The following is a 6,811-nucleotide window of genomic DNA, read 5'->3' as shown; positions in this document are numbered from 1 at the left end:
TGAAAAACTTTAAAGGTGTTTTCTAGAGTCACCTCTACAGGCTTCATTTTGATGCTAGTGTGGTAACTGTGGTTGTAACTTTCCACGAGATCCTGCAGGACGTCGAGGTATCGACGTGTGTTATTAGCAGTAAAATATCTCCACATCCTGGTTTTTAACGTGCGGTTAAACCTCTCAATCACAGATGCCTTTACCTCGCTCGGCGTAGCAAAATGCACAACCCCGCATCAGTTTGAAGTTTTTTAGGGGTCTCGCTTTCTCTAAAAACGGATTCAAAAGCCTTTACCACCTCTGCGGCTGTTTTTCTCTTCATAGTGCGAACGTAAGCCTTTTTTGAAAACACGTCAATGACGGTTAATAGATAATTATACCCATCATTGTACTCAGCCAAGGCCTGCATGTCGCAGAGATCTGCTTGGAATTGTTTTAAGGGGCTGGTGACAAAAACTCTGTTTCTCAGAAAATGTATTCTTGCAGGTTTATGTAGAGTATATGCATCTTGCTCTGATAAGTCTTGCACTTTTTCGCACGCGACTTTCTTACCCGTTTCGTCCTGTACAGCTTTACGCAACCTCTCTACTCCACCAAAACTACCTGGGTGGATAGGATCGTAGAAAACCTTTTTCATTAATCTCGTTTCAGCCATCTCACCTTATACAAACTCTGGCTTGTAATGACAGAAAACACAAAACGCAAGTATATTTCAACCTTTTATTTTTTCTCTAATGTGTGATAATACACACACACATACAAATGATCACGAAAAGCAGGAATGCTAGTAATATAGGATTTAAGAAAAGTTAAATGTTATAACAACATCACATGATTACAATATTAGTCTAAACACATCCAGCTGATGGAAAGAAGGAATGTTACACCCTTCTTTTAACCCTCCCAGAACTTTGTCATGGTTTGAAGCTGCTGCAATTTCTTTACATCTTCTCCAATCAACTGCTCGTACATATCGTGTATAGAAGTGTTGATTTGTTTCACCAGAGTTAGTTCGTACAAGTAAGCTTCTGCCACAGCCCTGACACTGGCATCATCTTCACAAATGTTACGCGCAGTTAGAAGATGTTGAATGGAAGCAATGAATCGTTGATTATAAAGTCTCCGCATCAGAGTTTAGTAATGGTCATGAAAAAAGTCGTCCTCGAGGACATCCTTGCACTGATGTTGGCGTAAACTGGGGTGATCGACACTACACCCGTAGCATGATTCAATCATAAATTTTTTGATGGTCTCATTCAAGAGGTGTATCACTGCAGTTTTCACAACTTTGATAAAACCTGAGGGGACCCATCCATCATATTCGTCCTCGCCCTCTCCTCCCCCATCCTGAGTGTCTGCAGGGGACCCCTGGCCTGGTGGAAGCTGAGAGTCCTCCATTTCGTTAGATTTAGCTTCCTCCGTTGTTACGGCCACAGTGGATCCTATCGGGTAGAGCGTTAAGCAGCAGTCATCAGGCGCCGAATTTGAGAACTCAATCTCGAGAGAAGAGGAGGAGTTGGAGGAGAAGAAAGACTCAGACGAAGTCGCTGGTGAAGGAGGGTGATACGGCTCCAGGTAGTATCTGTCGCTGTCTGGTGATCCAAACTGCGGTGATGTGGATGTTGCAGAAGGACTCCCTGTATGCATCAATAGCGATGGAGAAGCATTCTCCAGATCGCGGTCAGTGATCTCCTCGCACAATGTGTTCTGTACGCTAGTTCTCATCCTGTTCCTCGTGTTGATCGGTGTATGACCTGTGCTGGAGTGTGTCCTTATAAACCTGAAGGGGGTGTGGTTATTGAGGTTGAGGAGGAGGGTGCTCAGTGGAGGGAGGTCTACACAGCCAGGGTTTTCTTGACTGCTAGAATCTCGCCCCAGTTCTGGCAACTGCGGAACAGCATGGAAACTCGATCCGCTATATCATTCATCTTCTCCACCCAGGCTGTATGAGGTATTGCTAACAGCGTCCTAAACACACCACAGTCAGAGTTATAACACTCAAGAACAAAAAGATCCCCCTCTTCATTCTCATTAGATTTCCGGTGGCTTGCACGGAAGAACCAACGGCCTGTAACGCCTGTTTTCGATTGCCACACAGCAGTGAAAACCATCCTTGTTTTGGCCAGCTCAGCATCATCCAGAGGATTCTTCAGTCTCGGACTCTCCAGTCTCAGTCGTTTGGCTGCAGACGCTGCTGGGATTTCTTCGGGTTCTTCTTTCACTGTTAACACCTCCTCAGCCGAGCCCTTACCTCCTTCTATATGACGCGGTATCGCTAGTTTCAACACTCCCCAGTCGTTGGAAGTTAGCATACCCACAGTGGTCAGAGGTCCCGGCTTCTCACCACCCTCGTCAAGCTGATACAGACAGAGGTCACCTATTTCATACATGAACACATAGCCCCATCTTCCCCGCAGTCCATAAGGCTCCAGTGACCATTCTTCCTGTAGAGACACGGGCGGCGGTTGCTGCGTTCTGCACAGAAACACCATCCTTTTCTTGGGAGCATTTGGTATCAAGGGCTGATCTTCAAATATCGTTACCGGAGTCTCACAAATGAGAGACCGCAGAGCACACGTCCTCTCCGGTGCCTGCGTAGATTTCTCCTCTACACTCACTCTGCTTCTTGTCCTGGGCATCTTGAATCAGCTATCTTTCACCCCAAAGTCGTTCTCTACACACTGACTGTCTCAGGGTTTTTATCCTTTACTCGAAACCCCTCCCCTGTCCACCCATTGGCCCTCAAACCTGGGGTCGAACAATACCCCCCCACACATCTAATTATTTTCCCATCTTTACCTTACAGGGACCGGTCTTTGAAGCTGTTAAAATGTTGAACTACAACTTTTCTATTAACCCTAACCCTTTCTCTTATTTAAACATTCAACTAATATATTTCTCACAACCTCCTGACTTTAGCTGTAATCATTCTTAACCCTAGCCATAAACTCCCCCTTCCTTAGATGTCAAAGGCCTCCTCAACAGATGGCTGATCTATGTCAAACAAAGGTTACACGTCAAAATAGCTTGATCGATCGATAAGAGGTCAAAAGTCATATCCCCAGATGTCAGCAAACGGATGTCAAACAAAGGTCACCTGTCATATTAATTTGATTGATCCATAAGAGGTCAGAGGTCACCTGTCAAAATGAGTTTGATCGAAGGTATCCTTTTATTTCTCTCAAGTGGGACTGGTGTTGGTGCTGTACAGCGGCAGGAGGATTCTTCGAGTATCGATCATCCTGTTTGTTATATCTCCAAGAAGTTCTCTGCAGCCCAAAGTAGGCCATGCTTTAGCCATGCTGTGGGCCCTCCAACATTTTGGCTCAACACCACAGCCGGTGTTGGTTTTCACCGATCACAACCCTCTAGTCTTCTTAAACCGCATGTATAACAATAACTAACGGTTCATGCGGTGGGCTCTAATGGCCCAGAATTTTAATATCGAGATTCGGCACAAGACGGGGTGTGATAATGTTGTGGCCGATGCCCTCTCACGTGTCACCTAACGTGTCGATGTTGACAGCATGACATTCTCTTGCAGCCAAACATCTCTGCTCCCTCTTTTAATGATGTATTGCCAGCCATTCACACCTTTTCTTACCGTTTTTTTCAAACTATGGTCGGACATACACACCTTTTTGCAGCCGACCACCTCCTTTCCCACTTTTGATGATATATGGCTGGGCATTTGCACCTTTTCTTACCCACTTTTTACAAATTATGGTTAGACATTCTGACCCACTTGCAGCCAAACACCTCCGCTCCACTTTTTGTTGCTATATTGTCGGGCATTCGCAACTTTTCTTACCCGCTTTTTACAATGTATGGTCGGACATGCCGAACACGTCCGTTCCTGCTTTTCACGATGTATTGTCGGCAATTCGCACCTTTTCTTACCTGTTTATTTGCAAACTATGGTCGTACATACACACCTTTTTGTAGCTGACCACCTCCGCTCCCATTGTTGATGATATATGGTTGGGCATTCGAACCTTTTCTGTACAGCATTTTATGAATAATGGTCTGACATTCACACTTTGCAGCCCGTCCGCTCTTGCTTTTGATGATGTATGGTCGGCTATTCACACCTTTTCTTACCCGTTTTTCAACAATTGTGGGCACACATTAACACCTACTTGCAGCCGACCACCTCCGCTCCCACTTTTGATAATAAATTGCATTCTTACCCGCTTTTTACAAATTATGGTGGGACATTCTCACCCACCTGCAGCCAAACACCTCCCCTCCTGCTTTGGATCATGTATGGTCGGGCATTCAAACCATTTCTTTCCCGCTTTTTTATTAACCATGGATGGATATTCACACCTCCTTTCAGCCGATCACCTCCGCTCCAGTTTTTTTTTTTTTTTATCATACATGGTCGGCCATTCACACCTTTTCTTACCCGCTTTTTACAACATATGGTTGGACATTCCCACCCTCTTGCAGCTAAACACATCTACTCCCTCTTTTGTTGATATATAGTCGGGCATTCGTACCTTTTCTTACCCGCTTTTTGCAAACTATGGTCGGACATTCACACCTTCTTGCATTCGAACACTTCCGCTCCACCTTTTTGTGATCTATGTTAGGGCATTCGCACCTTTTCTGTACAGCATTTTATGAATAATGATCAGACATTCACACCTTCTTGCAGCCTAATACCTCCGCTCCCGCTTTTAATGATGTATCTTCGATCATTCGCACCTTTTCTTACCCGTTTTTCAGCAATTATGGGCGGAGATTCATACCTTCTTGCAGCGTAACACCTCCGCTCCCGCTTTTAATGATGTATCTTCGAGCATTCACACCATTTCTTACCCGTTTTTCAGCAATTATGGGCGGACATTCACACCTTCTTGCAACCGAACACCTCCGTGCCCGCTTTGATCATGTATGGTTGGGCATTCGCCTGTTTTAATCCGTTTTTCGCAAACTTTGATCGGACATTCACCGCTTCTTGCAACAAACCACCTCGGCCACCACTTTCAATCAGGTATGGTCGGGTATTCGCCCCTTTTCTTACCCACTTATCACAAACTATGATTGGACATTCACACCTTCGTGCAGCCGACCAACTCCGCGCTCGCTTTTGATCATCAATGGTCTAGCATTCACCACTGCTTGCATGCGATGTTGTGCTTCACTTGTCTAAAGGAGGTTATTGCTGAAGCACAAGTTTGTTTCTTTCTCATACCAGGCAATATAAAGAAGTTTATGGTTGAAACATATTTATGGATGAATAATTATCCAGGATGAAGCAGTTTAAATTGGTTTGAGTGTTGGAATTCGTTTTATTGCAACTTCATCCTAATTTGTGCATAATTCGTCAAAAGGAGTTTATTCTCTGATTCCTGAAGATTAAGTGTGGTTCTTTCTCATACTACAAAGTTCAACGTTGTTTGTTATTGAAACCTTATTAGAAATGGATAAATATGAAGGACAAAGCAATTTTAACTTGGTTTCAGTGAAGGAAAACATTTTGTTGCAAAATCCGAATTCGTGTATAATTATTTAAAAGGTTATTGCTGAAGAACAAAGTTCTTTCTCATACAGGGTAATATCAAGACGTTTATGGTTGAAACCTATTTAGAAATGGATACATAAGAAAGGAAACAGCAACTTTAATTTGGTTTGAGTTAAGGAATTAATTTTATTGCAAAATCCGAACTTGTGCATAATTTGTCAAAATGAGCTTATTCTCGGATTCCTGAAGATTAAGTGTGATTCTTTCTCATACTACAAAGTACAACATTGTTTGTTGTTGAAACCTTATTAGAAGTGGATAAATATGACGGATAAACTTGGTTTGAATGAAGGAATTCATTTTCTAGAATATTGTGCTAATTAAGAATCCAGCAAATGCTTTTCTAGTAAAATTGAACTGCTACATTTTCACATATTTCTGCATTGTTTCTCTTTTTTCTGGTAAATTTTCACTGTGGGTTTTGCATTTTCCTTCTTTTCTTCTTCTTCTCGTTTTTAACCCTTCACATTTTACTGTTGAGACTTCTGCATTTTTTAAAACCTTTTTGTAATACCAGTGCTTTTTGCATTTTTCTTTTATTTTCTGTACTTTTCTGCCTTCATTCAGGTCCAGCTCCTTTCAAAAATACCTTTCACAGCAGTACTTTCCAAATACCAGTCCTTTTTGCATTTTTCTTCTCTTTTCTGTACTTGTTTGCCTTCATCTAGCTCCAGGTCCTTTCAAATATATATTTAAGGCCTTTTGAAACTTCAGCAAATTACTTTCTACTAAATTTTAAATTTTTTCTGCATTTCAAAGCTCTATGTCCTTTCAAAATTACATTACAGGCCTTTTGTAATTCCAGCAAATAATTTTCTTCTAAATTTTCACATTTTTCTGCAGTGCTTCTCTTCTTTCTGAATTTATTCACTTTTGGTTTTGCATTTTTCTTTTCTTTTCTGTACTTTTTTGCCTTCATCTGGCTCCAGGTCTTATCAAAAATACATTTCAGGCCTTTTGAAATTTCAGCAAATGACTTTATACTACATTTTCATGTTTTTCCGCATTTAAACATTTTTCCTACTCTATCTAGCTCCATGTCCTTTAAAAATACATTTCAGGCCTTTTCAAACTCCAGCAAATAATTTTCTAAATTTTCAAATTTTTCTGCATTTCAAAAATCTCCTTACCCTAAATAGCTCCATGACTTTATACTAAATTTTCAATTTTTTCCCTACCCTATCTAGCTCCAGGACTTTAAAAAATACATTTCAGGTCTTTTGAAACTCCAGCAAATAATCTTCTGCAAAATTTTCACATTTTTTATGCAGTTTTTCCTCTTCTTTCTGA

Source organism: Leuresthes tenuis, unplaced genomic scaffold, assembly GCF_036924035.1.
Source record: "Leuresthes tenuis unplaced genomic scaffold, fLeuTen1.0.hap1 SCAF_7, whole genome shotgun sequence".
NCBI classification, from domain to species: Eukaryota; Metazoa; Chordata; class Actinopteri; order Atheriniformes; family Atherinopsidae; genus Leuresthes; species Leuresthes tenuis.
Note: the sequence above shows the minus strand (reverse complement) of the source record.